This window comes from Genypterus blacodes, unplaced genomic scaffold, assembly GCF_046128005.1.
Source record: "Genypterus blacodes isolate CSIRO-AG114 ecotype Tasmania unplaced genomic scaffold, CSIRO-AGI_Gbla_v1 ptg000039l_1, whole genome shotgun sequence".
Classification (NCBI taxonomy): Eukaryota; Metazoa; Chordata; class Actinopteri; order Ophidiiformes; family Ophidiidae; genus Genypterus; species Genypterus blacodes.
This window is the reverse complement of record NW_027466852.1, coordinates 8,098,309-8,124,188: the sequence shown is the minus strand read 5'-3', so window position 1 is coordinate 8,124,188 and position 25,880 is coordinate 8,098,309. Positions and strand designations below refer to the sequence as shown.

Sequence of the window (25,880 nt, the reverse complement as noted above, 5' to 3'; positions counted from 1 at the left end):
TGCTGCTCAGAGGGCCAAAACGCTTACTGCACCGGGTATTCCCAGGCGGTCTCCCATCCAAGTACTAACCTGGCCCGACACTGCTTAGCTTCCAAGATCAGACGAGATCGGGCGTGTTCAGAGTGGTATGGCCGTAAACGAGGAGAGCAGCCACACAGAGGCTCTTTATAGGTGAGACAGACCCAGTTCAAGTCACCGTGTACACATGACTACACTCAAGTTCATGTATATCACAATTTACATGATGCCTTTATCAGAAACACACATTTCTGGATAATGAAGTCTTACCTAATGAAACTGATAATCATCACATAGAACATACAGAGGGACCACTTACATCTCTGACGCTCACTTTCATCCTCATCATCATCATTGTCACACAGTGGCTCGTGTACTTCACTCCTCATGTGCATTCAATCATCTCATATTATGCCCATGTGCAATACTCATTTTCTGAATGTATGCTGTCATATAAGATAAGATAAGATACAACTTTATTCTCCTGAGGGACATTGGGTGTTGACAGAGGGAGTGAAACATGAGGGAGGAGGACCAGGTGAGGCCTGCTGCTCAGAGGGCCAAAATGCTTACGGCACCGGGTATTCCCAGGCGGTCTCCCATCCAAGTACTAACCTGGCCCGATGCTGATTAGCTTCCGAGATCAGACGAGATCGGGCGTGTTCAGAGTGGTATGGCCGTAAACGTGGAGAGCAGCCACACAGAGGCTCTTTATAGGTGAGACAGACCCAGTTCAAGTCACCGTGTACACATGACTACACTCAAGTTCATGTATATCACAATTGACATGATGCCTTCATCAGAAGAACACTAACATTTCAGATAAGATAAGATACAACTTTGTTCTCCCGAGGGAAATTGCGTGTTCACAGAGGGAGTGAAACATGAGGGAGGAGGACCAGGTGAGGCCTGCTGCTCAGAGGGCCAAAACGCTTACTGCACCGGGTATTCCCAGGCGGTCTCCCATCCAAGTACTAACCTGGCCCGACGCTGCTTAGCTTCCAAGATCAGACGAGATCGGGCGTGTTCAGAGTGGTATGGCCGTAAACGAGGAGAGCAGCCACACAGAGGCTCTTTATAGGTGAGACAGACCCAGTTCAAGTCACCGTGTACACATGACTACACTCAAGTTCATGTATATCACAATTTACATGATGCCTTTATCAGAAACACACATTTCTGGATAATGAAGTCTTACCTAATGAAACTGATAATCATCACATAGAACATACAGAGGGACCACTTACATCTCTGACGCTCACTTTCATCCTCATCATCATCATTGTCACACAGTGGCTCGTGTACTTCACTCCTCATGTGCATTCAATCATCTCATATTATGCCCATGTGCAATACTCATTTTCTGAATGTATGCTTTCATATAAGATAAGATAAGATACAACTTTATTCTCCTGAGGGACATTGGGTGTTGACAGAGGGAGTGAAACATGAGGGAGGAGGACCAGGTGAGGCCTGCTGCTCAGAGGGCCAAAATGCTTACGGCACCGGGTATTCCCAGGGAGTCTCCCATCCAAGTACTAACATGGCCCAATGCTGCTTAGCTTCCGAGATCAGACAAGATCAGGCGTGTTCAGAGTGGTATGGCCGTAAACGAGGAGAGGAGCCACACAGAGGCTCTTTATAGGTGAGACAGACCCAGTTCAAGTCACCGTGTACGCATGACTACACTCAAGTTCATGTCTATCACAATTTACATGATGCCTTCTTCAGAAGAACACTAATATTTCAGATAAGATAAGATACAACTTTATTCTCCCGAGGGAAATTGCGTGTTCACAGAGGGAGTGAAACATGAGGGAGGAGGACCAGGTGAGGCCTGCTGCTCAGAGGGCCAAAATGCTTACTGCACCGGGTATTCCCAGGCGGTCTCCCATCCAAGTACTAACCTGGCCCGAAGCTGCTTAGCTTCCGAGATCAGACGAGATCAGGCGTGTTCAGAGTGGTATGGCCGTAAACGAGAAGAGCAGCCACACAGAGGCTCTTTATAGGTGAGACAGACCCAGTTCAAGTCACCGTGTACACATGACTACACTCAAGTTCATGTATATCACAATTTACATGATGCCTTTATCAGAAACACCAGTTCTGGATAATGAAGTCTTACCTAATGAAACTGATAATCATCACATAGAACATACAGAGGGACCACTTACATCTCTGACGCTCACTTTCATCCTCATCATCATCATTGTCACACAGTGGCTTGTGTACTTGACTCCTCATGTGCATTCAATCATCTCATATTATGCCCATGTGCAATACTCATTTTCTGAATGTATGATTTCATATAAGATAAGATAAGATACAACTTTGTTCTCCCGAGGGAAATTGCGTGTTGACAGAGGGAGTGAAACATGAGGGAGGAGGACCAGGTGAGGCCTGCTGCTCAGAGGGCCAGAATGCTTACTGCACCGGGTATTCCCAGGCGGTCTCCCATCCAAGTACTAACCTGGCCCGACACTGCTTAGCTTCCGAGATCAGACGAGATCGGGCGTGTTCAGAGTGGTATGGCCGTAAAGGAGGAGAGGAGCCACACAGAGGCTCTTTATAGGTGAGACAGAACCAGTTCAAGTCACCGTGTACACATGACTAAACTCAAGTTCATGTATATCACAATTTACATGATGCCTTTATCAGAAACACCAGTTCTGGATAATGAAGTCTTACCTAATGAAACTGATAATCATCACATAGAACATACAGAGGGACCACTTACATCTCTGACGCTCACTTTCATCCTCATCCTCATCATCATCATCATCATCATCATCATCATCGTCACACAGTGGCTCGTGTACTTCACTTCTCATGTGCATTCAATCTTCTCATATTATGCCCATGTGCAATACTCATTTTTTGAATGTATGCTTTCATATAAGATAAGATAAGATGCAACTTTATTCTCCCGAGGGAAATTGCGTGTTGACAGAGGGAGTGAAACATGAGGGTGGAGGACCAGGTGAGGCCTGCTGCTCAGAGGGCCAAAATGCTTACGGCACCGGGTATTCCCAGGCGGTCTCCCATCCAAGTACTAACCTGGCCCGACGCTGATTAGCTTCCGAGATCAGACGAGATCGGGCGTGTTCAGAGTGGTATTGCCGTAAACGAGGAGAGCAGCCACACAGAGGCTCTTTATAGGTGAGACAGACCCAGTTCAAGTCACCGTGTACACATGACTACACCCAAGTTCATGTATATCACAATTTACATGATGCCTTCATCAGAAGATCACTAACATTTCAGATAAGATAAGATACAACTTTATTCTCCCGAGGGAAATTGCGTGTTGACAGAGGGAGTGAAACATGAGGGAGGAGGACCAGGTGAGGCCTGCTGCTCAGAGGGCCAAAATGCTTACTGCACCGGGTATTCCCAGGAGGTCTCCCATCCAAGTTCTAACCTGGCCCGACGCTGCTTAGCTTCCGAGATCAGACGAGATCAGGCGTGTTCAGAGTGGTATGGCCGTAAACGAGGAGAGCAGCCACACAGAGGCTCTTTTTAGGTGAGACTGACCCAGTTCAAGTCACCGTGTACACATGACTACACTCAAGTTCATGTATATCACAATTTACATGATGCCTTCATCAGAAACACACATTTCTGGATAATGAAGTCTTACCTAATGAAACTGATAATCATCACATAGAACATAAAGAGGGACCACTAACATCTCTGACGCTCACTTTCATCCTCATCATCATCATTGTCACACAGTGGCTCGTGTACATCACTCCTCATGTGCATTCAATCATCTCATATTATGCCCATGTGCAATACTCATTTTCTGAATGTATGCTTTCATATAAGATAAGATAAGATAAAACCAGGTGAGGCCTGCTGCTCAGAGGGCCAAAATGCTTACGGCACCGGGTATTCCCAGGCGGTCTCCCATCCAAGTACTAACCTGGCCCGACGCTGATTAGCTTCCGAGTTCAGACGAGATCGGGCTTGTTCAGAGTGTTATGGCCGTAAACGAGAAGAGCAGCCACACAGAGGCTCTTTATAGGTGAGACAGACCCAGTTCAAGTCACCGTGTACACATGACTACACTCAAGTTCATGTATATCACAATTTACATGATGCCTTTATCAGAAACACCAGTTCTGGATAATGAAGTCTTACCTAATGAAACTTATAATCATCACATAGAACATACAGAGGGACCACTTACATCTCTGACGCTCATTTTCATCCTCATCATCATCATTGTCACACAGTGGCTCGTGTACTTCACTCCTCATGTGCATTCAATCATCTCATATTATGCCCATGTGCAATGCTCAATTTCTGAATGTATGATTTCATATAAGATAAGATAAGATACAACTTTGTTCTCCCGAGGGAAATTGCGTGTTCACAGAGGGAGTGAAACATTAGGGAGGAGGACCAGGTGAGGCCTGCTGCTCAGAGGGCCAAAATGCTTACTGCACCAGGTATTCCCAGGCAGTCTCCCATCCAAGTACTAACCTGGCCCGACGCTGCTTAGCTTCCAAGATCAGACGAGATCGGGCGTGTTCAGAGTGGTATGGCCGTAAACGAGGAGAGCAGCCACACAGAGGCTCTTTATAGGTGAGACAGACCCAGTTCAAGTCACCGTGTACACATGACTACACTCAAGTTCATGTATATCACAATTTACATGATGCCTTTATCAGAAACACACATTTCTGGATAATGAAGTCTTACCTAATGAAACTGATAATCATCACATAGAACATACAGAGGGACCACTTACATCTCTGACGCTCACTTTCATCCTCATCATCATCATTGTCACACAGTGGCTCGTGTACTTCACTCCTCATGTGCATTCAATCATCTCATATTATGCCCATGTGCAATACTCATTTTCTGAATGTATGCTTTCATATAAGATAAGATAAGATACAACTTTATTCTCCTGAGGGACATTGGGTGTTGACAGAGGGAGTGAAACATGAGGGAGGAGGACCAGGTGAGGCCTGCTGCTCAGAGGGCCAAAATGCTTACGGCACCGGGTATTCCCAGGGAGTCTCCCATCCAAGTACTAACATGGCCCAATGCTGCTTAGCTTCCGAGATCAGACAAGATCAGGCGTGTTCAGAGTGGTATGGCCGTAAACGAGGAGAGGAGCCACACAGAGGCTCTTTATAGGTGAGACAGACCCAGTTCAAGTCACCGTGTACGCATGACTACACTCAAGTTCATGTCTATCACAATTTACATGATGCCTTCTTCAGAAGAACACTAATATTTCAGATAAGATAAGATACAACTTTATTCTCCCGAGGGAAATTGCGTGTTCACAGAGGGAGTGAAACATGAGGGAGGAGGACCAGGTGAGGCCTGCTGCTCAGAGGGCCAAAATGCTTACTGCACCGGGTATTCCCAGGCGGTCTCCCATCCAAGTACTAACCTGGCCCGAAGCTGCTTAGCTTCCGAGATCAGACGAGATCAGGCGTGTTCAGAGTGGTATGGCCGTAAACGAGAAGAGCAGCCACACAGAGGCTCTTTATAGGTGAGACAGACCCAGTTCAAGTCACCGTGTACACATGACTACACTCAAGTTCATGTATATCACAATTTACATGATGCCTTTATCAGAAACACCAGTTCTGGATAATGAAGTCTTACCTAATGAAACTGATAATCATCACATAGAACATACAGAGGGACCACTTACATCTCTGACGCTCACTTTCATCCTCATCATCATCATTGTCACACAGTGGCTTGTGTACTTGACTCCTCATGTGCATTCAATCATCTCATATTATGCCCATGTGCAATACTCATTTTCTGAATGTATGATTTCATATAAGATAAGATAAGATACAACTTTGTTCTCCCGAGGGAAATTGCGTGTTGACAGAGGGAGTGAAACATGAGGGAGGAGGACCAGGTGAGGCCTGCTGCTCAGAGGGCCAGAATGCTTACTGCACCGGGTATTCCCAGGCGGTCTCCCATCCAAGTACTAACCTGGCCCGACACTGCTTAGCTTCCGAGATCAGACGAGATCGGGCGTGTTCAGAGTGGTATGGCCGTAAAGGAGGAGAGGAGCCACACAGAGGCTCTTTATAGGTGAGACAGAACCAGTTCAAGTCACCGTGTACACATGACTAAACTCAAGTTCATGTATATCACAATTTACATGATGCCTTTATCAGAAACACCAGTTCTGGATAATGAAGTCTTACCTAATGAAACTGATAATCATCACATAGAACATACAGAGGGACCACTTACATCTCTGACGCTCACTTTCATCCTCATCCTCATCATCATCATCATCATCATCATCATCATCGTCACACAGTGGCTCGTGTACTTCACTTCTCATGTGCATTCAATCTTCTCATATTATGCCCATGTGCAATACTCATTTTTTGAATGTATGCTTTCATATAAGATAAGATAAGATGCAACTTTATTCTCCCGAGGGAAATTGCGTGTTGACAGAGGGAGTGAAACATGAGGGTGGAGGACCAGGTGAGGCCTGCTGCTCAGAGGGCCAAAATGCTTACGGCACCGGGTATTCCCAGGCGGTCTCCCATCCAAGTACTAACCTGGCCCGACGCTGATTAGCTTCCGAGATCAGACGAGATCGGGCGTGTTCAGAGTGGTATGGCCGTAAACGAGGAGAGCAGCCACACAGAGGCTCTTTATAGGTGAGACAGACCCAGTTCAAGTCACCGTGTACACATGACTACACCCAAGTTCATGTATATCACAATTTACATGATGCCTTCATCAGAAGATCACTAACATTTCAGATAAGATAAGATACAACTTTATTCTCCCGAGGGAAATTGCGTGTTGACAGAGGGAGTGAAACATGAGGGAGGAGGACCAGGTGAGGCCTGCTGCTCAGAGGGCCAAAATGCTTACTGCACCGGGTATTCCCAGGAGGTCTCCCATCCAAGTTCTAACCTGGCCCGACGCTGCTTAGCTTCCGAGATCAGACGAGATCAGGCGTGTTCAGAGTGGTATGGCCGTAAACGAGGAGAGCAGCCACACAGAGGCTCTTTTTAGGTGAGACTGACCCAGTTCAAGTCACCGTGTACACATGACTACACTCAAGTTCATGTATATCACAATTTACATGATGCCTTCATCAGAAACACACATTTCTGGATAATGAAGTCTTACCTAATGAAACTGATAATCATCACATAGAACATAAAGAGGGACCACTAACATCTCTGACGCTCACTTTCATCCTCATCATCATCATTGTCACACAGTGGCTCGTGTACATCACTCCTCATGTGCATTCAATCATCTCATATTATGCCCATGTGCAATACTCATTTTCTGAATGTATGCTTTCATATAAGATAAGATAAGATAAAACCAGGTGAGGCCTGCTGCTCAGAGGGCCAAAATGCTTACGGCACCGGGTATTCCCAGGCGGTCTCCCATCCAAGTACTAACCTGGCCCGACGCTGATTAGCTTCCGAGTTCAGACGAGATCGGGCTTGTTCAGAGTGGTATGGCCGTAAACGAGAAGAGCAGCCACACAGAGGCTCTTTATAGGTGAGACAGACCCAGTTCAAGTCACCGTGTACACATGACTACACTCAAGTTCATGTATATCACAATTTACATGATGCCTTTATCAGAAACACCAGTTCTGGATAATGAAGTCTTACCTAATGAAACTTATAATCATCACATAGAACATACAGAGGGACCACTTACATCTCTGACGCTCATTTTCATCCTCATCATCATCATTGTCACACAGTGGCTCGTGTACTTCACTCCTCATGTGCATTCAATCATCTCATATTATGCCCATGTGCAATGCTCAATTTCTGAATGTATGATTTCATATAAGATAAGATAAGATACAACTTTGTTCTCCCGAGGGAAATTGCGTGTTCACAGAGGGAGTGAAACATTAGGGAGGAGGACCAGGTGAGGCCTGCTGCTCAGAGGGCCAAAATGCTTACTGCACCAGGTATTCCCAGGCAGTCTCCCATCCAAGTAGTAACCTGGCCCGACGCTGCTTAGCTTCCGAGATCAGACGACATCGGGCGTGTTCAGAGTGGTATGGCCGTAAACGAGGAGAGCAGCCACACAGAGGCTCTTTATAGGTGAGACAGACCCAGTTCAAGTCACCGTGTACGCATGACTACACTCAATTTCATGTATATCACAATTTACATGATGCCTTCATCAGAAGAACACTAACATTTCAGATAAGATAAAATACAACTATATTCTCCCGAGGGAAATTTCTTGTTGACAGAGGGAGTGAAACATGAGGGAGGAGGACCAGGTGAGGCCTGCTGCTCAGAGGGCCAAAATGCTTACTGCACCGGGTATTCCCAGGCAATCTCCCATCCAAGTACTAACCTGGCCCGACGCTGATTAGCTTCCGAGATCAGACGAGATCGGGCGTGTTCAGAGTGGTATGGCCTTAAACGAGGAAAGCAGCCACTCAGAGGCTCTTTATAGGTGAGACAGACCCAGTTCAAGTCACTGTTTACGCATGACTACACTCAAGTTCATGTATATCACAATTTACATGATGCCTTCATGAGAAGAACACTAACATTTCAGATTAGATAAGATACAACTTTATTCTCCCGAGGGAAATTGCGTGTTCACAGAGGGAGTGAAACATGAGGGAGGAGGACCAGGTGAGGCCTGCTGCTCAGAGGGCCAAAATGCTTACTGCACCGGGTATTCCCAGGCGGTCTCCCATCCAAGTACTAACCTGGCCCGACTCTGCTTAGCTTCCGAGATCAGACGAGATCGGGCGTGTTCAGAGTGGTATGGCCGTAAACTAGGAGAGCAGCCACACAGAGGCTCTTTTTAGGTGAGACAGACCCAGTTCAAGTCACTGTGTACACATGACTACACTCAAGTTCATGTATATCACAATTTACATGATGCCTTCATCAGAAACACACATTTCTGGATAATGAAGTCTTACCTAATGAAACTGATAATCATCACATAGAACATACAGAGGGACCACTTACATCTCTGACGCTCACTTTCATCCTCATCATCATCATTGTCACATAGTGGCTCGTGTACTTCACTCCTCATGGGCATTCAATCATCTCATATTATGCCCATGTGCAATACTCAGTTTCTGAATGTATGCTTTCATATAAGATAAGATAAGATACAACTTTATTTTCCTGAGGGACATTGGGTGTTAACAGAGGGAGTGCAACATGAGAGAGGAGGACCAGGTGAGGCCTGCTGCTCAGAGGGCCAAAATGCTTACGGCACCGGGTATTCCCAGGCGGTCTCCCATCGAAGTACTAACCTGGCCTGATGCTGCTAAGCTTCCGAGATCAGACGAGATCAGGCGTGTTCAGAGTGGTATGGCCGTAAACGAGGAGAGGAGCCACACAGAGGCTCTTTATAGGTGAGACAGACCCAGTTCAAGTCACCGTGTACGCATGTCTACACTCAAGTTCATGTATATCACAATTTACATGATGCCTTCATCAGAAGAACACTAACATTTCAGATAAGATAAGATACAACTTTATTCTCCCGAGGGAAATTGCATGTTCACAGAGGGAGTGAAACATGAGGGAGGAGGACCATGTGAGGCCTGCTGCTCAGAGGGCCAAAATGCTTACTGCACCGGGTATTCCCAGGCGGTCTCCCATCCAAGTACTTACCTGGCCCGACGCTGCTTAGCTTCCGAGATCAGACGAGATCGGGCAGGTTCAGAGTGGTATGGCCGTAAACGAGAAGAGCAGACACACAGAGGCTCTTTTTAGGTGAGACAGACCCAGTTCAAGTCACTGTGTACACATGACTACACTCAAGTTCATGTATATCACAATTTACATGATGCCTTCATCAGAAACACACATTTCTGGATAATGAAGTCTTACCTAATGAAACTGATAATCATCACATAGAACATACAGAGGGACCACTTACATCTCTGGCGCTCACTTTCATCCTCATCATCATCATCATCATCATCATCATCGTCACACAGTGGCTCGTGTACTTCACTCCTCATGTGCATTCAATCATCTCATATTATGCCCATGTGCAATACTCATTTTCTGAATGTATGCTTTCATATAAGATAAGATAAGATACAACTTTATTCTCCTGAGGGACATTGGGTGTTAACAGAGGGAGTGAAACATGAGGGAGGAGGACCAGGTGAGGCCTGCTGCTCAGAGGGCCAAAATGCTTACGGCACCGGGTATTCCCAGGCGGTCTCCCATCCAAGTACTAACCTGGCCCGACGCTGATTAGCTTCCGAGATCAGACGAGATCGGGCATGTTCAGAGTGGTATGGCCGTAAACGAGGAGAGCAGCCACACAGAGGCTCTTTTTAGGTGAGACAGACCCAGTTCAAGTCACTGTGTACACATGACTACACTCAAGTTCATGTATATCACAATTTACATGATGCCTTCATCAGAAACACACATTTCTGGATAATGAAGTCTTACCTAATGAAACTGATAATCATCACATAGAACATACAGAGGGACCACTTACATCTCTGATGCTCAGTTTCATCCTCATCATCATCATCGTCACACAGTGGCTCGTGTACTTCACTTCTCATGTGCATTCAATCTTCTCATATTATGCCCATGTGCAATACTCATTTTCTGAATGTATGCTTTCATATAAGATAAGATAAGATACAACCTTATTCTCCCGAGGGAACTTGCGTGTTTACAGAGTGAGTGAAACATGAGGGAGGAGGACCAGGTGAGGCCTGCTGCTCAGAGGGCCAAAATGCTTACGGCACCGGGTATTCCCAGGCGGTCTCCCATCCAAGTACTAACCTGGCCCGACGCTGCTTAGCTTCCGAGATCAGACGAGATCGGGCATGTTCAGAGTGGTATGGCCGTAAACGAGGAGAGCAGCCACACAGAGGCTCTTTTTAGGTGAGACAGACCCAGTTCAAGTCACCGTGTACACATGACTACACTCAAGTTCATGTATATCACAATTTACATGATGCCTTCATCAGAAACACACATTTCTGGATAATGAAGTCTTACCTAATGACACTGATAATCATCACATAGAACATACAGAGGGACCACTTACATCTCTGGCGCTCACTTTCATCCTCATCATCATCATCATCATCGTCACACAGTGGCTCGTGTACTTCACTCCTCATGTGCATTCAATCATCTCATATTATGCCCATGTGCAATACTCATTTTCTGAATGTATGCTTTCATATAAGATAAGATAAGATACAACTTTATTCTCCTTTGGGACATTGGGTGTTGACAGAGGGAGTGAAACATGAGGGAGGAGGACCAGGTGAGGCCTGCTGCTCAGAGGGCCGAAATGCTTACGGCACCGGGTATTCCCAGGCGGTCTCCCATCCAAGGACTAACCTGGCCCGACGCTGCTTAGCTTCCGAGATCAGACGAGATCAGGCGTGTTCAGAGTGGTATGGCCGTAAACAAGGAGAGCAGCCACACAGAGGCTCTTTATAGGTGAGACAGACCCAGTTCAAGTCACCGTGAACACATGACTACACTCAAGTTCATGTATATCACAATTTACATGATGCCTTCATCAGAAGAACACTAACATTTCAGATAAGATAAGATACATTTTTATTCTCCCGAGGGAAATTGCGTGTTCACAGAGGGAGTTAAACATGAGGGAGGAGGACCAGGTGAGGCCTGCTGCTCAGACGGCCAAAATGCTTACTGCACCGGGTATTCCCAGGCGGTCTCCCATCCAAGTACTAACTTGGCCCGACGCTGCTTAGCTTCCGAGATCAGACGAGATCGGGCGTGTTCAGAGTGGTATGGCCGTAAACGAGGAAAGCAGCCACACAGAGGCTCTTTTTAGGTTAGACAGATCCAGTTCAAGTCACCGTGTACACATGACTTCACCCAAGTTCATGTATATCACAATTTACATGATGCCTTCATCAGAAAAACACATTTCTGGATAATGAAGTCTTACCTAATGAAACTGATAATCATCACATAGAACATACAGAGGGACCACTTACATCTCTGGCGCTCACTTTCATCCTCATCATCATCATTGTCACACTGTGGCTCGTGTACTTCACTCCTCATGTGCATTCAATCATCTCATATTATGCCCATGTGCAATACTCATTTTCTGAATGTATGATTTCATATAAGATAAGATAAGATACAACTTTATTCTCCTGAGGGAAATTGCGTGTTGACAGAGGGAGTGAAACATGAGGGAGGAGGACCAGGTGAGGCCTGCTGCTCAGAGGGCCAAAATGCTTACTGCACCGGGTATTCCCAGGCGGTCTCCCATCCAAGTACTAACCTGGCCGGACGCTGCTTAGCTTCCGAGATCAGACTAGATCGGGCGTGTTCAGAGTGGTATGGCCGTAAACGAGGAAAGCAGCCACTCAGAGGCTCTTTATAGGTAAGACAGACCCAGTTCAAGTCACCGTGTACACATAACTACACTCAAGTTCATGTATATCACAATTGACATGATGCCTTCATCATAAACACACATTTCAGATAAGATAAGATACAACTTTATTCTCCCGAGGGAAATTGCGTGTTGACAGAGGGAGTGAAACATGAGGGAGGAGGACCAGGTGAGGCCTGCTGCTCAGAGGGCTAAAATGCTTACGGCACCGGGTATTCCCAGGCTGTCTCCCATCCAAGTACTAACCTGGCCGGACGCTGCTTAGCTTCAGAGATCAGACGAGATCGGGCGTGTTCAGAGTGGTATGGCCGTAAACGATGAGAGCAGCCACACAGAGGCTCTTTTTAGGTTAGACAGACCCAGTTCAAGTCACCGTGTTCACATGACTACACTCAAGTTCATATATATCACAATTTACATGATGCCTTCATCAGAAACACACATTTCTGGATAATGAAGGCTTACCTAATGAAACTGATAATCATCACATAGAACATACAGAGGGACCACTTACATCTCTGACGCTCACTTTCATCCTCATCATCATCATCATCATCATCATCATCATCATCGTCACACAGTGGCTCGTGTACTTCACTCCTCATGTGCATTCAATCATCTCATATTATGCCCATGTGCAATACTCATTTTCTGAATGTATGATTTCATATAAGATAAGATAAGATACAACTTTATTCTCCTGAGGGACATTGGGTGTTGACAGAGGGAGTGAAACATGAGGGAGGAGGACCAGGTGAGGCCTGCTGCTCAGAGGGCCAAAATGCTTACGGCACCGGGTATTCCCAGGTGGTCTCCCATCCAAGTACTAACCTGGCCCGACACTGCTTAGCTTCAGCGATCAGATGAGATCGGGCGTGTTCAGAGTGGTATGGCCGTAAACGAGGAGAGCAGCCACACAGAGGCTCTTTATAGGTGAGACAGACCCAGTTCAAGTCACCGTGTACACATGACTACACTCAAGTTCATGTATATCACAATTTACATGATGCCTTCATCAGAAACACACATTTCTGGATAATGAAGTCTTACCTAATGAAACTGATAATCATCACATAGAACATACAGAGGGACCACTTACATCTCTGGCACTCACTTTCATCCTCATCATCATCATTATCATCATCATCGTCACACAGTGGCTCGTGTACTTCACTCCTCATGTGCATTCAATCATCTCATATTATGCCCATGTGCAATACTCATTTTCTGAATGTATGCTTTCATATAAGATAAGATAAGATACAACTTTATTTTCCTGAGGGACATTGGGTGTTGACAGAGGGAGTGAAACATGAGGGAGGTGGACCAGGTGAGGCCTGCTGCTCAGAGGGCTAACATGCTTACGGCACCGGGTATTCCCAGGCTGTCTCCCATCCAAGTACTAACCTGGCCCGACGCTGCTTAGCTTCAGAGATCAGACGAGATCGGGCGTGTTCAGAGTGGTATGGCCGTAAACGATGAGAGCAGCCACACAGAGGCTCTTTTTAGGTTAGACAGACCCAGTTCAAGTCACCGTGTTCACATGACTACACTCAAGTTCATATATATCACAATTTACATGATGCCTTCATCAGAAACACACATTTCTGGATAATGAAGGCTTACCTAATGAAACTGATAATCATCACATAGAACATACAGAGGGACCACTTACATCTCTGACGCTCACTTTCATCCTCATCATCATCATCATCATCATCATCATCATCATCGTCACACAGTGGCTCGTGTACTTCACTCCTCATGTGCATTCAATCATCTCATATTATGCCCATGTGCAATACTCATTTTCTGAATGTATGATTTCATATAAGATAAGATAAGATACAACTTTATTCTCCTGAGGGACATTGGGTGTTGACAGAGGGAGTGAAACATGAGGGAGGAGGACCAGGTGAGGCCTGCTGCTCAGAGGGCCAAAATGCTTACGGCACCGGGTATTCCCAGGTGGTCTCCCATCCAAGTACTAACCTGGCCCGACACTGCTTAGCTTCAGAGATCAGATGAGATCGGGCGTGTTCAGAGTGGTATGGCCGTAAACGAGGAGAGCAGCCACACAGAGGCTCTTTATAGGTGAGACAGACCCAGTTCAAGTCACCGTGTACACATGACTACACTCAAGTTCATGTCTATCACAATTTACATGATGCCTTTATCAGAAACACACATTTCTGGATAATGAAGGCTTACCTAATGAAACTGATAATCATCACATAGAACATAAAGAGGGACCACTAACATCTCTGATGCTCACTTTCATCTTCATCATCATCATCATTGTCACACAGTGGCTCTTGTACTTCACTTCTCATGTGCATTCAATCTTCTCATATTATGGCCATGTGCGATACTCATTTTCTGAATGTATGCTTTCATATAAGATAAGATAAGATGAAACTCTATTCTCCCGAGGGAACTTGCGCGTTCACAGAGTGAGTGAAACATGAAGGAGTAGGACCAGGTGAGGCCTGCTGCTCAGAGGGCCAAAATGCTTATGGCACCGGGTATTCCTAGGCGGTCTCCCATCCAAGTACTAACCTGGCCCTACGCTGCTTAGCTTCCGAGATCAGACGAGATCAGGCGTATTCAGAGTGGTATGGCCGTACACCAGGAGAGCAGCCACACAGAGGCTCTTTATAGGTGAGACAGACCCAGTTCAAGTCACCGTGTACACATGACTACACTCAAGTTCATGTATATCACAATTTATATGATGTCTTCATCAGAAGAACACTAACATTTCATATAAGATAAGATATAACTTAATTCTCCCGAGGGAAATTGCGTGTTCACAGAGGGAGTGAAACATGAGGGAGGAGGACCAGGTGAGGCCTGCTGCTCAGAGGGCCAAAATGCTTACTGCACCGGGTATTCCCAGGCAGTCTCCCATCCAAGTACTAACCTGGCCCGACGCTGCTTAGCTTCCGAGATCAGACGAGATCGGGCGTTTTCAGAGTGGTATGGCCGTAAACGAGCAGAGCAGCCAAACAGAGGCTCTTTATAGGTGAGACAGACCCAGTTCAAGTCACCGTGTACGCATGACTACACTCAAGTTCATGTATATCACAATTTACATGATGCCTTCATCAGAAACACACATTTCTGGATAATGAAGTCTTACCTAATGAAACTGATAATCATCACATAGAACATACAGAGGGACCACTTACATCTCTGGCGCTCGCTTTCATCCTCATCATCATCATCATCATCATCATCATCATCGTCACACAGTGGCTCGTGTACTTCACTCCTCATGTGCATTCAATCATCTCATATTATGCCCATGTGCAATACTCATTTTCTGAATGTATGCTTTCATATAAGATAAGATAAGATACAACTTTATTTTCCTGAGGGACATTGGGTGTTGACAGAGGGAGTGAAACATGAGGGAGGAGGACCAGGTGAGGCTTGCTGCTCAGAGGGCCAAAATGCTTACTGCACCGGGTATTCCCAGGCGATCTCCCATCCAAGTACTAACTTGGTTCGACGCTGCTTAGCTTCCGAGATCAGACGAGATCGGGCATGTTCAGAGTGGTATGGCCATAAACGAGGAGAGCAGCCACACAGAGGCTCTTTATAGGTGAGACAGACCCAGTTCAAGTCACCGTGTACACATGACTACACTCAAGTTCATGTATATCACAATTTACATGATGCCTTTATCAGAAACACACATTTCTGGATAATGAAGGCTTACCTAATGAAACTGATAATCATCACATAGAACATAAAGAGGGACCACTAACATCTCTGATGCTCACTTTCATCTTCATCATCATCATCATTGTCACACAGTGGCTCGTGTACTTCACTCCTCATGTGCATTCAATCATCTCATATTATGCCCATGTGCAATACTCATTTTCTGAATGTATGCTTTCATATAAGATAAGATAAGATACAACTTTATTCTCCCGAGGGACATTGGGTGTTGACAGAGGGAGTGAAACATGAGAGAGGAGGACCAGGTGAGGCCTGCTGCTCAGAGGGCCAAAATGCTTACGGCACCGGGTATTCCCAGGCGGTCTCCCATCCAAGTACTAACCTGGACCGACGCTGCTTAGCTTCTGAGATCAGACAATCAGGCGTGTTCAGAGTGGTATGGCCGCAAACGAGGAGAGGAGCCACACAGAGGCTCTTTATAGGTGAGACAGACCCAGTTCAAGTCACCGTGTACGCATGACTATACTCAAGTTCATGTATATCACAATTTACATGATGCCTTCATCAGAAGAACAGTAACATTTCAGATAAGATAAGATACAACTTAATTCTCCCGAGGGAAATTGCGTGTTCACAGAGGGAGTGAAACATGAGGGAGGAGGACCAGGTGAGGCCTGCTGCTCAGAGGGCCAAAATGCGTACTGCACCGGGTATTCCCAGGAGGTCTCCCATCCAAGTACTAACCTGGCCCGACACTGCTTAGCTTCCGAGATCAGACGAGATCGGGCGTGTTCAGAGTGGTATGGCCGTAAACGAGGAGAGCAGCCACACAAAGGCTCTTTTTAGGTGAGACAGACCCAGTTCAAGTCACCGTGTACACATGACTACACTCAAGTTCATGTATATCACAATTTACATGATGCCTTCATCAGAAACACACATTTCTGGATAATGAAGTCTTACCTAATGAAACTGATAATCATCACATAGAACATACAGAGGGACCACTTACATCTCTGGCCCTCACTTTCATCCTCATCATCATCATCATCATCATCATCATCGTCACACAGTGGCTCGTGTACTTCACTCCTCATGTGCATTCAATCATCTCATATTATGCCCATGTGCAATACTCATTTTCTGAATGTATGCTTTCATATAAGATAAGATAAGATAGAACTTTATTTTCCTGAGGGACATTGGGTGTTGACAGAGGGAGTGAAACATGAGGGAGGAGGATCAGGTGAGGCCTGCTGCTCAGAGGGCCAAAATGCTTACGGCACCGGGTATTCCCAGGCGGTCTCCCATCCAAGTACTAACCTGGCCCGACGCTGCTTAGCTTCCGAGATCAGACGAGATCAGGCGTGTTCAGAGTGGTATGGCCGTAAACGAGGAGATCAGCCACACAGAGGCTCTTTATAGGTGAGACGGACCCAGTTCAAGTCACCGTGTACGCATGACTACACTCAAGTTCATGTATATCACAATTTACATGATGCCTTCATCAGAAACACACATTTCTGGATAATAAAGTCTTACCTAATGAAACCGATAATCATCACATAGAACATAAAGAGGGACCACTAACATCTCTGACGCTCACTTTCATCCTCATCACCATCATTGTCACACAGTGGCTCGTGTACATCACTCCTCATGTGCATTCAATCATCTCATATTATGCCCATGTGCAATACTCATTTTCTGAATGTATGCTTTCATATAAGATAAGATAAGATAAAACCAGGTGGGGCCTGCTGCTCAGAGGGCCAAAATGCTTACGGCACCGGGTATTCCCAGGCGGTCTCCCATCCAAGTACTAACCTGGCCCGACGCTGATTAGCTTCCGAGATCAGACGAGATCGGGCTTGTTCAGAGTGGTATGGCCGTAAACGAGGAGAGCAGCCACACAGAGGCTCTTTATAGGTGAGACGGACCCAGTTCAAGTCACCGTGTACGCATGACTACACTCAAGTTCATGTATATCACAATTTACATGATGCCTTAATCAGAAGAACAGTAACATTTCAGATAAGATAAGATACAACTTTATTCTCCCGAGGGAAATTGCGTGTTCACAGAGGGAGTGAAACATGAGGGAGGAGGACCAGGTGAGGCCTGCTGCTCAGAGGGCCAGAATGCTTACTGCACCGGGTATTCCCAGGCGGTCTCCCATCCAAGTACTAACCTGGCCCGACGCTGCTTAGCTTCCGAGATCAGACGAGATCGGGCGTGTTCAGAGTGGTATGGCCGTAAACGAGGAGAGCAGCCACACAGAGGCTCTTTTTAGGTGAGACAGACCCAGTTCAAGTCACTGTGTACACATGACTACACTCGAGATCATGTATATCACAATTTACATGATGCCTTCATCAGAAACACACATTTCTGGATAATGAAGTCTTACCTAATGAAACTGATTATCATCACATAGAACATACAGAGGGACCACTTACATCTCTGGCGCTCACTTTCATCCTCATCATCATCATCATCATCATCATAATCGTCACACAGTGGCTCGTGTACTTCACTCCTCATGTGCATTCAATCATCTCATATTCGCCCATGTGCAATACTCATTTTCTGAATGTATGCTTTCATATAAGATAAGATAAGATACAACTTTATTTTCCTGAGGGACATTGGGTGTTGACAGAGGGAGTGAAACATGAGGGAGGAGGACCAGGTGAGGCCTGCTGCTCAGAGGGCCAAAATGCTTACGGCACCGGGTATTCCCAGGCGGTCTCCCATCCAAGTACTAACCTGGCCCGACGCTGCTTAGCTTCCGAGATCAGACGAGATAAGGCGTGTTCAGAGTGGTATGGCCGTAAACGAGGAGAGCATCCACACAGAGGCTCTTTATAGGTGAGACAGACCCAGTTCAAGTCACCGTGTACGCATGACTACACTCAAGTTCATGTATATCACAATTTACATGATGCCTTCATCAGAAGAACACTAACATTTCAGATAAGATAAGATACAACTTTGTTCTCCCGAGGGAAATTGCGTGTTCACAGAGGGAGTGAAACATGAGGGAGGAGGACCAGGTGAGGCCTGCTGCTCAGAGGGCCAAAATGCTTACGGCACCGGGTATTCCCAGGCGGTCTCCCATCCAAGTACTAACCTGGCCCGACGCTGATTAGCTTCCGAGATCAGACGAGATCGGGCGTGTTCAGAGTGGTATGGCCGTAAACGAGGAGAGCAGCCACACAGAGGCTCTTTATAGGTGAGACAGACCCAGTTCAAGTCACCGTGTACACATGACTACACTCAAGTTCATGTATATCACAATTTACATGATGCCTTTATCAGAAACACACATTTCTGGATAATGAAGTCTTACCTAATGAAACTGATAATCATCACATAGAACATACAGAGGGACCACTTACATTTCTGACGCTCACTTTCATCCTCATCATCATCATCGTCACACAGTGGCTCGTGTACTTCACTTCTCATGTGCATTCAATCTTCTCATATTATGCCCATGTGCAATACTCATTTTCTGAATGTATGCTTTCATATAAGATAAGATAAGATACAACCTTATTCTCCCGAGGGAACTTGCGTGTTTACAGAGTGAGTGAAACATGAGGGAGGAGGACCAGGTGAGGCCTGCTGCTCAGAGGGCCAAAATGCTTACGGCACCGGGTATTCCCAGGCGGTCTCCCATCCAAGTACTAACCTGGCCCGACGCTGCTTAGCTTCCGAGATCAGACGAGATCGGACGTGTTCAGAGTGGTATGGCCGTAAACGAGGAGAGCAGCCACACAGAGGCACTTTTTAGGTGAGACAGACCCAGTTCAAGTCACCGTGTACACATGACTACACTCAAGTTCATGTATATCACAATTTACATGATGCCTTCATCAGAAACACACATTTCTGGATAATGAAGTCTTACCTAATGACACTGATAATCATCACATAGAACATACAGAGGGACCACTTACATCTCTGGCGCTCACTTTCATCCTCATCATCATCATCATCATCATCATCATCGTCACACAGTGGCTCGTGTACTTCACTCCTCATGTGCATTCAATCATCTCATATTATGCCCATGTGCAATACTCATTTTCTGAATGTATGCTTTCATATAAGATAAGATAAGATACAACTTTATTCTTCTGAGGGACATTGGGTGTTGACAGAGGGAGTGAAACATGAGGGAGGAGGACCAGGTGAGGCCTGCTGCTCAGAGGGCCAAAATTCTTACGGCACCGGGTATTCCCAGGCGGTCTCCCATCCAAGTACTAACCTGGCCCGACACTGCTTAACTACCGAGATCAGACGAGATCGGGCATGTTCAGAGTGGTATGGCCGTAAACGAGGAGAGCAGCCACACAGAGGCTCTTTATAGGTGAGACAGACCCAGTTCAAGTCACCGTGTACACATGACTACACTCAAGTTCATGTATATCACAATTTACATGATGCCTTTATCAGAAACACACATTTCTGGATAATGAAGTCTTACCTAATGAAACTGATAATCATCACATAGAACATACAGAGGGACCACTTACATATCTGACGCTCACTTTCATCCTCATCATCATCATTGTCACACAGTGGCTCGTGTACTTCACTCCTCATGTGCATTCAATCATCTCATATTATGCCCATGTGGAATACTCATTTTCTGAATGTATAATTTCATATAAGATAAGATAAGATACAACTTTATTCTCCCGAGGGACATTGGGTGTTGACAGAGGGAGTGAAACATGAGGGAGGAGGACCAGGTGAGGCCTGCTGCTCAGAGGTCCAAAATGCTTACTGCACCGGGTATTCCCAGGCGGTCTCCCATCCAAGTACTAATCTGGCCCGACGCTGCTTAGCTTCCGAGATCAGACGAGATTGGGCGTGTTCAGAGTGGTTTGGCCTTAAACGAGGAAAGCAGCCACTCAGAGGCTCTTTATAGGTGAGACAGACCCAGTTCAAGTCACCGTGTACACATGACTACACTCAAGTTCATGTATATCACAATTGACATGATGCCTTCATCATAAGCACACATTCCAGATAAGATAAGATACAACTTTATTCTCCCGAGGGAAATTGCGTGTTGACAGAGGGAGTGAAACATGAGGGAGGAGGACCAGGTGAGGCCTGCTGCTCAGAGGGCCAAAATGCTTACGGCACCGGGTATTCCCAGGCGGTCTCCCATCCAAGGACTAACCTGGCCCGACGCTGATTAGCTTCAGAGATCAGACGAGATTGGGCGTGTTCAGAGTGGTATGGCCGTAAACGAGGAGAGCAGCTACACAAAGGCTCTTTATAGGTGAGACAGACCCAGTTCAAGTCACCGTGTACGCATGACTACACTCAAGTTCATGTATATCACAATTTACATGATGCCTTCATCAGAAGAACACTTACATTTCAGATAAGATAAGATACAACTTCATTCTCCCGAGGGAAATTGCGTGTTGACAGAGGGAGTGAAACATGAGGGAGGAGGACCAGGTGAGGCCTGCTGCTCAGAGGGCCAAAATGCTTACGGCACCGGGTATTCCCAGGCGGTCTCCCATCCAAGTACTTACCTGGCCCGACGCTGATAAGCTTCCGAGATCAGACGAGATCGGGCGTGTTCAGAGTGGTATGGACGTAAACGAGGAGAGAAGCCACACAGAGGCTCTTTATAGGTGAGACAGACCCAGTTCAAGTCACCGTGTACACATGACTACACTCAAGTTCATGTATATCACAATTTACATGATGCCTTCATCAGAAACACACATTTCTGGATAATGAAGTCTTACCTAATGAAACTGATAATCATCACATAGAATATAAAGAGGGACCACTTACATCTCTGACGCTCACTTTCATCATCATCATCATCATCATCATCATCATCATCCTCACACAGTGGCTCGTGTACTTCACTTCTCATGTGCATTCAATCTTCTCATATTATGGCCATGTGCAATACTCATTTTCTGAATGTATGCTTTCATATAAGATAAGATAAGATACAACTTTATTCTCCCGAGGGAACTTGCGTGTTCACAGAGTGAGTGAAACATGAGGGAGTAGGACCAGGTGAGGCCTGCTGCTCACAGGGCCAAAATGCTTACGGCACCGGGTATTCCTAGGCGGTCTCCCATCCAAGTACAAACCTGGCCCTACGCTGCTTAGCTTCCGAGATAAGACGGGATCAGGCGTATTCAGAGTGGTATGGCCGTACACGAGGAGAGCAGCCACACAGAGGCTCTTTATAGGTGAGACAGACCCAGTTCAAGTCACCGTGTACACATGACTACACTCAAGTTCATGTATATCACAATTTACATGATGCCTTCATCAGAAGAACACTAACATTTCAGATAAGATAAGATACAACTTTATTCTCCCGAGGGAAATTGTGTGTTCACAGAGGGAGTGAAACATGAGAGAGGAGGACCAGGTGAGGCCTGCTGCTCAGAGGGCCAAAATGCTTACTGCACCGGGTATTCCAAGGCGGTCTCCCATCCAAGTACTAACCTGGCCCGACGCTGCTTAGCTTCCGAGATCAGACGAGATCGGGCTTGTTCAGAGTGGTATGGCCGTAAACGAGGAGAGCAGCCACACAGAGGCTCTTTTTAGGAGAGACAGACCCAGTTCAAGTCACTGTGTACACATGACTACACTCAAGTTCATGTATATCACAATTTTCATGATGCCTTCATCAGAAACACACATTTCTGGATAATGAAGTCTTACCTAATGAAACTGATAATCATCACATAGAACATACAGAGGGACCACTTACATCTCTGACGCTCACTTTCATCCTCATCATCATCATCATCATCATCATAATCGTCACAAAGTGGCTCGTGTACTTCACTTCTCATGTGCATTCAATCATCTCATATTATGCCCATGTGCAATACTCATTTTCTGAATGTATGCTTTCATATAAGATAGGATAAGATACAACTTTATTCTCCCGAGGGAACTTGCGTGTTCACAAAGTGAGTGAAACATGAGGGATTAGGACCAGGTGAAACCTGCTGCTCAGAGGGCCAAAATGCTTACGGCACCGGGTATTCCCTGGCGGTCTCCCATCCAAGTACTAACCTGGCCCGACGCTGATAAGCTTCCAAGATCAGACGAGATCGGGCGTGTTCAGAGTGGTATGGCCGTAAACGAGGAGAGCAGCCACACAGAGGCTCTTTATAGGTGAGACAGACCCAGTTCAAGTCACCGTGTACACATGACTACACTCAAGTTCATGTATATCACAATTTACATGATGCCTTCATCAGAAACACACATTTCTGGATAATGAAGTCTTACCTAATGAAACTGATAATCATCACATAGAACATACAGAGGGACCACTTACATCTCTGGCGCTCACTTTCATCATCATCATCATCATTGTCACACAGTGGCTCGTGTACTTCACTTCTCATGTGCATTCAATCTTCTCATGTTAGGCGCATGTGCAATACTCATTTTCTGAATGTATGTTTTCATATAAGATAAGATAAGATACAACTTTATTCTCCCGAGGGACATTGGGTGTTGACAGAGGGAGTGAAACATGAGGAAGGAGGACCAGGTGAGGCCTGCTGCTCAGAGGGCCAAAAGACTTACGGCACCGGGTATTCCCAGGCGGTCTCCCATCCAAGTACTAACCTGGCCCGACGCTGCTTAGCTTCCGAGATCAGACGAGATCAGGCGTGTTCAGAGTGGTATGGCCGTAAACGAGGAAATCAGCCAAACAGAGGCTCTTTATAGGTGAGACAGGCCCAGTTCAAGTCACCGTGTACGCATGACTACACTCAAGTTCATGTATATCACAATTTACATGATTCCTTCATCAGAAGAACACTAACATTTCAGATAAGATAAGATACAACTTTATTCTCCCGAGGGAAATTGTGTGTTCACAGAGGGAGTGAAACATGAGGGAGGAGGACCAGGTGAGGCCTGCTGCTCAGAGGGCCAAAATGCTTACTGCACCGGGTATTCCAGGGCGGTCTCCCATCCAAGTACTAACCTGGCCCAACGCTGCTTAGCTTCAGAGATCAGACGAGATCGGGCGTGTTCAGAGTGGTATGGCCGTAAACGAGGAGAGCAGCCACACAGAGGCTCATTTTAGGAGAGACAGACCCAGTTCAAGTCACCGTGTACACATGACTACACTCAAGTTCATGTATATCACAATTTACATGATGCCTTCATCAGAAACACACATTTCTGGATAATGAAGTCTTACCTAATGAAACTGATAATCATCACATAGAACATACAGAGGGACCACTTACATCTCTGACGCTCACTTTCATCCTCATCATCAACATCATCATCATCATCATCATCGTCACAAAGTGGCTCGTGTACTTCACTTCTCATGTGCATTCAATCATCTCATATTATGCCCATGTGCAATACTCATTTTCTGAATGTATGCTTTCATATAAGATAAGATAAGATACAACTTTATTCTCCCGAGGGAACTTGCGTGTTCACAGAGTGAGTGAAACATGAGGGAGTAGGACCAGGTGAAACGTGCTGCTCAGAGGGCCAAAATGCTTACGGCACCGGGTATTCCCAGGCGGTCTCCCATCCAAGTACTAACCTGGCCCGACGCTGATAAGCTTCCAAGATCAGACGAGATCGGGCGTGTTCAGAGTGGTATGGCCGTAAACGAGGAGAGCAGCCACACAGAGGCTCTTTATAGGTGAGACAGACCCAGTTCAAGTCACCGTGTACACATGACTACACTCAAGTTCATGTATATCACAATTTACATGATGCCTTCATCAGAAGAACACTAACATTTCAGATAAGATAAGATACAACTTTGTTCTCCCGAGGGAAATTGCGTGTTCACAGAGGGAGTGAAACATGAGGGAGGAGGACCAGGTGAGGCCTGCTGCTCAGAGGGCCAAAATGCTTACTGCACAGGGTATTCCCAGGCGGTCTCCCATCCAAGTACTAACCTGGCCCGACGCTGCTTAGCTTCCGAGATCAGACGAGATCGGGCGTGTTCAGAGTGGTCTGGCCTTAAACGAGGAGAGGAGCCACACAGAGGCTCTTTATAGGTGAGACAGACCAAGTTCAAGTCACCGTGTACGCATGACTACACTCAAGTTCATGTATATCACAATTTACATGATGCCTTCATCAGAAGAACAGTAACATTTCAGATAAGATAAGATACAACTTTGTTCTCCCGAGGGAAATAGCGTGTTCACAGAGGGAGTGAAACATGAGGGAGGAGGACCAGGTGAGGCCTGCTGCTCAGAGGGCCAAAATGCTTACTGCACCGGGTATTCCCAGGCGGTCTCCCATCCAAGTACTAACCTGGCCCGACACTGCTTAGCTTCCGAGATCAGACGAGATCGGGCGTGTTCAGAGTGGTATGGCCGTAAACGAGGAGAGCAGCCACACAGAGGCTCTTTATAGGTGAGACAGACCCAGTTCAAGTCACTGTTTACGCATGACTACACTCAAGTTCATGTATATCACAATTTACATGATGCCTTCATGAGAAGAACACTAACATTTCAGATAAGATAAGATACAACTTTATCCTCCCGAGGGAAATTGCGTGTTCACAGAGGGAGTGAAACATGAGGGAGGAGGACCAGGTGAGGCCTGCTGCTCAGAGGGCCAAAATGCTTACTGCACCGGGTATTCCCAGGCGGTCTCCCATCCAAGTACTAACCTGGCCCGACGCTGCTTAGCTTCCGAGATCAGACGAGATCGGGCGTGTTCAGAGTGGTCTGGCCGTAAACGAGGAG

The 25,880-nt window shown here is 46.1% G+C and overlaps 37 non-coding genes and 17 pseudogenes across 37 annotated transcripts; all 54 read right to left on the bottom strand.

Moving 5' to 3' along the window:
* Positions 1 to 20: 20 nt before the first annotated feature.
* Positions 21 to 139, bottom strand: LOC142997515 (5S ribosomal RNA). Its single transcript, XR_012962238.1, has one exon. It is a non-coding gene; the product is annotated as a 5S ribosomal RNA (ribosomal RNA).
* A 445-nt stretch (positions 140 to 584) lies between these two features.
* On the bottom strand, positions 585 to 703 carry LOC142997425 (5S ribosomal RNA). Its single transcript, XR_012962151.1, has one exon. It is a non-coding gene; the product is annotated as a 5S ribosomal RNA (ribosomal RNA).
* A 245-nt stretch (positions 704 to 948) lies between these two features.
* Positions 949 to 1,067, bottom strand: LOC142997629 (5S ribosomal RNA). Its single transcript, XR_012962345.1, has one exon. It is a non-coding gene; the product is annotated as a 5S ribosomal RNA (ribosomal RNA).
* A 445-nt stretch (positions 1,068 to 1,512) lies between these two features.
* Positions 1,513 to 1,631, bottom strand: LOC142998205 (5S ribosomal RNA; annotated as a pseudogene).
* Positions 1,632 to 1,876: 245 nt separating this feature from the next.
* Positions 1,877 to 1,995, bottom strand: LOC142997888 (5S ribosomal RNA). The gene has a single exon (XR_012962593.1). It is a non-coding gene; the product is annotated as a 5S ribosomal RNA (ribosomal RNA).
* A 444-nt stretch (positions 1,996 to 2,439) lies between these two features.
* Positions 2,440 to 2,558, bottom strand: LOC142997489 (5S ribosomal RNA). The gene has a single exon (XR_012962213.1). It is a non-coding gene; the product is annotated as a 5S ribosomal RNA (ribosomal RNA).
* A 468-nt stretch (positions 2,559 to 3,026) lies between these two features.
* LOC142997251 (5S ribosomal RNA) lies at positions 3,027 to 3,145 on the bottom strand. The gene has a single exon (XR_012961985.1). It is a non-coding gene; the product is annotated as a 5S ribosomal RNA (ribosomal RNA).
* Positions 3,146 to 3,390: 245 nt separating this feature from the next.
* LOC142998000 (5S ribosomal RNA) lies at positions 3,391 to 3,509 on the bottom strand (annotated as a pseudogene).
* Positions 3,510 to 3,894: 385 nt separating this feature from the next.
* Positions 3,895 to 4,013, bottom strand: LOC142997872 (5S ribosomal RNA). The gene has a single exon (XR_012962578.1). It is a non-coding gene; the product is annotated as a 5S ribosomal RNA (ribosomal RNA).
* A 444-nt stretch (positions 4,014 to 4,457) lies between these two features.
* Positions 4,458 to 4,576, bottom strand: LOC142997761 (5S ribosomal RNA). Its single transcript, XR_012962471.1, has one exon. It is a non-coding gene; the product is annotated as a 5S ribosomal RNA (ribosomal RNA).
* Positions 4,577 to 5,021: 445 nt separating this feature from the next.
* On the bottom strand, positions 5,022 to 5,140 carry LOC142998203 (5S ribosomal RNA; annotated as a pseudogene).
* A 245-nt stretch (positions 5,141 to 5,385) lies between these two features.
* On the bottom strand, positions 5,386 to 5,504 carry LOC142997886 (5S ribosomal RNA). Its single transcript, XR_012962592.1, has one exon. It is a non-coding gene; the product is annotated as a 5S ribosomal RNA (ribosomal RNA).
* A 444-nt stretch (positions 5,505 to 5,948) lies between these two features.
* LOC142997488 (5S ribosomal RNA) lies at positions 5,949 to 6,067 on the bottom strand. Its single transcript, XR_012962212.1, has one exon. It is a non-coding gene; the product is annotated as a 5S ribosomal RNA (ribosomal RNA).
* Positions 6,068 to 6,535: 468 nt separating this feature from the next.
* LOC142998898 (5S ribosomal RNA) lies at positions 6,536 to 6,654 on the bottom strand. Its single transcript, XR_012963184.1, has one exon. It is a non-coding gene; the product is annotated as a 5S ribosomal RNA (ribosomal RNA).
* Positions 6,655 to 6,899: 245 nt separating this feature from the next.
* On the bottom strand, positions 6,900 to 7,018 carry LOC142997999 (5S ribosomal RNA; annotated as a pseudogene).
* A 385-nt stretch (positions 7,019 to 7,403) lies between these two features.
* On the bottom strand, positions 7,404 to 7,522 carry LOC142997334 (5S ribosomal RNA). Its single transcript, XR_012962064.1, has one exon. It is a non-coding gene; the product is annotated as a 5S ribosomal RNA (ribosomal RNA).
* Positions 7,523 to 7,966: 444 nt separating this feature from the next.
* On the bottom strand, positions 7,967 to 8,085 carry LOC142998231 (5S ribosomal RNA; annotated as a pseudogene).
* Positions 8,086 to 8,330: 245 nt separating this feature from the next.
* On the bottom strand, positions 8,331 to 8,449 carry LOC142998253 (5S ribosomal RNA; annotated as a pseudogene).
* Positions 8,450 to 8,694: 245 nt separating this feature from the next.
* LOC142998747 (5S ribosomal RNA) lies at positions 8,695 to 8,813 on the bottom strand. The gene has a single exon (XR_012963043.1). It is a non-coding gene; the product is annotated as a 5S ribosomal RNA (ribosomal RNA).
* A 445-nt stretch (positions 8,814 to 9,258) lies between these two features.
* On the bottom strand, positions 9,259 to 9,377 carry LOC142998159 (5S ribosomal RNA; annotated as a pseudogene).
* A 245-nt stretch (positions 9,378 to 9,622) lies between these two features.
* LOC142997741 (5S ribosomal RNA) lies at positions 9,623 to 9,741 on the bottom strand. Its single transcript, XR_012962453.1, has one exon. It is a non-coding gene; the product is annotated as a 5S ribosomal RNA (ribosomal RNA).
* A 460-nt stretch (positions 9,742 to 10,201) lies between these two features.
* On the bottom strand, positions 10,202 to 10,320 carry LOC142997240 (5S ribosomal RNA). Its single transcript, XR_012961974.1, has one exon. It is a non-coding gene; the product is annotated as a 5S ribosomal RNA (ribosomal RNA).
* A 445-nt stretch (positions 10,321 to 10,765) lies between these two features.
* LOC142998776 (5S ribosomal RNA) lies at positions 10,766 to 10,884 on the bottom strand. Its single transcript, XR_012963070.1, has one exon. It is a non-coding gene; the product is annotated as a 5S ribosomal RNA (ribosomal RNA).
* A 451-nt stretch (positions 10,885 to 11,335) lies between these two features.
* Positions 11,336 to 11,454, bottom strand: LOC142997410 (5S ribosomal RNA). Its single transcript, XR_012962136.1, has one exon. It is a non-coding gene; the product is annotated as a 5S ribosomal RNA (ribosomal RNA).
* Positions 11,455 to 11,699: 245 nt separating this feature from the next.
* Positions 11,700 to 11,818, bottom strand: LOC142997608 (5S ribosomal RNA). The gene has a single exon (XR_012962324.1). It is a non-coding gene; the product is annotated as a 5S ribosomal RNA (ribosomal RNA).
* Positions 11,819 to 12,263: 445 nt separating this feature from the next.
* LOC142998120 (5S ribosomal RNA) lies at positions 12,264 to 12,382 on the bottom strand (annotated as a pseudogene).
* A 241-nt stretch (positions 12,383 to 12,623) lies between these two features.
* Positions 12,624 to 12,742, bottom strand: LOC142998189 (5S ribosomal RNA; annotated as a pseudogene).
* Positions 12,743 to 13,208: 466 nt separating this feature from the next.
* Positions 13,209 to 13,327, bottom strand: LOC142997434 (5S ribosomal RNA). Its single transcript, XR_012962160.1, has one exon. It is a non-coding gene; the product is annotated as a 5S ribosomal RNA (ribosomal RNA).
* A 457-nt stretch (positions 13,328 to 13,784) lies between these two features.
* On the bottom strand, positions 13,785 to 13,903 carry LOC142997839 (5S ribosomal RNA). Its single transcript, XR_012962547.1, has one exon. It is a non-coding gene; the product is annotated as a 5S ribosomal RNA (ribosomal RNA).
* A 466-nt stretch (positions 13,904 to 14,369) lies between these two features.
* LOC142998760 (5S ribosomal RNA) lies at positions 14,370 to 14,488 on the bottom strand. The gene has a single exon (XR_012963055.1). It is a non-coding gene; the product is annotated as a 5S ribosomal RNA (ribosomal RNA).
* A 448-nt stretch (positions 14,489 to 14,936) lies between these two features.
* Positions 14,937 to 15,055, bottom strand: LOC142997857 (5S ribosomal RNA). Its single transcript, XR_012962564.1, has one exon. It is a non-coding gene; the product is annotated as a 5S ribosomal RNA (ribosomal RNA).
* Positions 15,056 to 15,300: 245 nt separating this feature from the next.
* Positions 15,301 to 15,419, bottom strand: LOC142997383 (5S ribosomal RNA). The gene has a single exon (XR_012962110.1). It is a non-coding gene; the product is annotated as a 5S ribosomal RNA (ribosomal RNA).
* A 463-nt stretch (positions 15,420 to 15,882) lies between these two features.
* Positions 15,883 to 16,001, bottom strand: LOC142998318 (5S ribosomal RNA; annotated as a pseudogene).
* A 448-nt stretch (positions 16,002 to 16,449) lies between these two features.
* Positions 16,450 to 16,566, bottom strand: LOC142998207 (5S ribosomal RNA; annotated as a pseudogene).
* A 245-nt stretch (positions 16,567 to 16,811) lies between these two features.
* Positions 16,812 to 16,930, bottom strand: LOC142997378 (5S ribosomal RNA). The gene has a single exon (XR_012962106.1). It is a non-coding gene; the product is annotated as a 5S ribosomal RNA (ribosomal RNA).
* A 460-nt stretch (positions 16,931 to 17,390) lies between these two features.
* LOC142998818 (5S ribosomal RNA) lies at positions 17,391 to 17,509 on the bottom strand. Its single transcript, XR_012963109.1, has one exon. It is a non-coding gene; the product is annotated as a 5S ribosomal RNA (ribosomal RNA).
* Positions 17,510 to 17,894: 385 nt separating this feature from the next.
* Positions 17,895 to 18,013, bottom strand: LOC142997431 (5S ribosomal RNA). The gene has a single exon (XR_012962157.1). It is a non-coding gene; the product is annotated as a 5S ribosomal RNA (ribosomal RNA).
* A 245-nt stretch (positions 18,014 to 18,258) lies between these two features.
* On the bottom strand, positions 18,259 to 18,377 carry LOC142997199 (5S ribosomal RNA). The gene has a single exon (XR_012961933.1). It is a non-coding gene; the product is annotated as a 5S ribosomal RNA (ribosomal RNA).
* A 459-nt stretch (positions 18,378 to 18,836) lies between these two features.
* On the bottom strand, positions 18,837 to 18,955 carry LOC142997634 (5S ribosomal RNA). The gene has a single exon (XR_012962350.1). It is a non-coding gene; the product is annotated as a 5S ribosomal RNA (ribosomal RNA).
* A 245-nt stretch (positions 18,956 to 19,200) lies between these two features.
* Positions 19,201 to 19,319, bottom strand: LOC142998895 (5S ribosomal RNA). The gene has a single exon (XR_012963182.1). It is a non-coding gene; the product is annotated as a 5S ribosomal RNA (ribosomal RNA).
* Positions 19,320 to 19,764: 445 nt separating this feature from the next.
* On the bottom strand, positions 19,765 to 19,883 carry LOC142997073 (5S ribosomal RNA). Its single transcript, XR_012961812.1, has one exon. It is a non-coding gene; the product is annotated as a 5S ribosomal RNA (ribosomal RNA).
* A 460-nt stretch (positions 19,884 to 20,343) lies between these two features.
* Positions 20,344 to 20,462, bottom strand: LOC142997213 (5S ribosomal RNA). The gene has a single exon (XR_012961947.1). It is a non-coding gene; the product is annotated as a 5S ribosomal RNA (ribosomal RNA).
* A 445-nt stretch (positions 20,463 to 20,907) lies between these two features.
* On the bottom strand, positions 20,908 to 21,026 carry LOC142998245 (5S ribosomal RNA; annotated as a pseudogene).
* Positions 21,027 to 21,267: 241 nt separating this feature from the next.
* On the bottom strand, positions 21,268 to 21,386 carry LOC142998186 (5S ribosomal RNA; annotated as a pseudogene).
* Positions 21,387 to 21,631: 245 nt separating this feature from the next.
* On the bottom strand, positions 21,632 to 21,750 carry LOC142998017 (5S ribosomal RNA; annotated as a pseudogene).
* Positions 21,751 to 22,210: 460 nt separating this feature from the next.
* On the bottom strand, positions 22,211 to 22,329 carry LOC142998093 (5S ribosomal RNA; annotated as a pseudogene).
* Positions 22,330 to 22,574: 245 nt separating this feature from the next.
* Positions 22,575 to 22,693, bottom strand: LOC142997890 (5S ribosomal RNA). The gene has a single exon (XR_012962595.1). It is a non-coding gene; the product is annotated as a 5S ribosomal RNA (ribosomal RNA).
* A 460-nt stretch (positions 22,694 to 23,153) lies between these two features.
* Positions 23,154 to 23,272, bottom strand: LOC142998014 (5S ribosomal RNA; annotated as a pseudogene).
* Positions 23,273 to 23,717: 445 nt separating this feature from the next.
* Positions 23,718 to 23,836, bottom strand: LOC142997071 (5S ribosomal RNA). Its single transcript, XR_012961810.1, has one exon. It is a non-coding gene; the product is annotated as a 5S ribosomal RNA (ribosomal RNA).
* Positions 23,837 to 24,081: 245 nt separating this feature from the next.
* On the bottom strand, positions 24,082 to 24,200 carry LOC142997941 (5S ribosomal RNA). The gene has a single exon (XR_012962643.1). It is a non-coding gene; the product is annotated as a 5S ribosomal RNA (ribosomal RNA).
* A 463-nt stretch (positions 24,201 to 24,663) lies between these two features.
* LOC142997866 (5S ribosomal RNA) lies at positions 24,664 to 24,782 on the bottom strand. The gene has a single exon (XR_012962573.1). It is a non-coding gene; the product is annotated as a 5S ribosomal RNA (ribosomal RNA).
* A 245-nt stretch (positions 24,783 to 25,027) lies between these two features.
* On the bottom strand, positions 25,028 to 25,146 carry LOC142998215 (5S ribosomal RNA; annotated as a pseudogene).
* Positions 25,147 to 25,391: 245 nt separating this feature from the next.
* LOC142997095 (5S ribosomal RNA) lies at positions 25,392 to 25,510 on the bottom strand. The gene has a single exon (XR_012961833.1). It is a non-coding gene; the product is annotated as a 5S ribosomal RNA (ribosomal RNA).
* Positions 25,511 to 25,755: 245 nt separating this feature from the next.
* LOC142997537 (5S ribosomal RNA) lies at positions 25,756 to 25,874 on the bottom strand. The gene has a single exon (XR_012962259.1). It is a non-coding gene; the product is annotated as a 5S ribosomal RNA (ribosomal RNA).
* Positions 25,875 to 25,880: the final 6 nt, after the last annotated feature.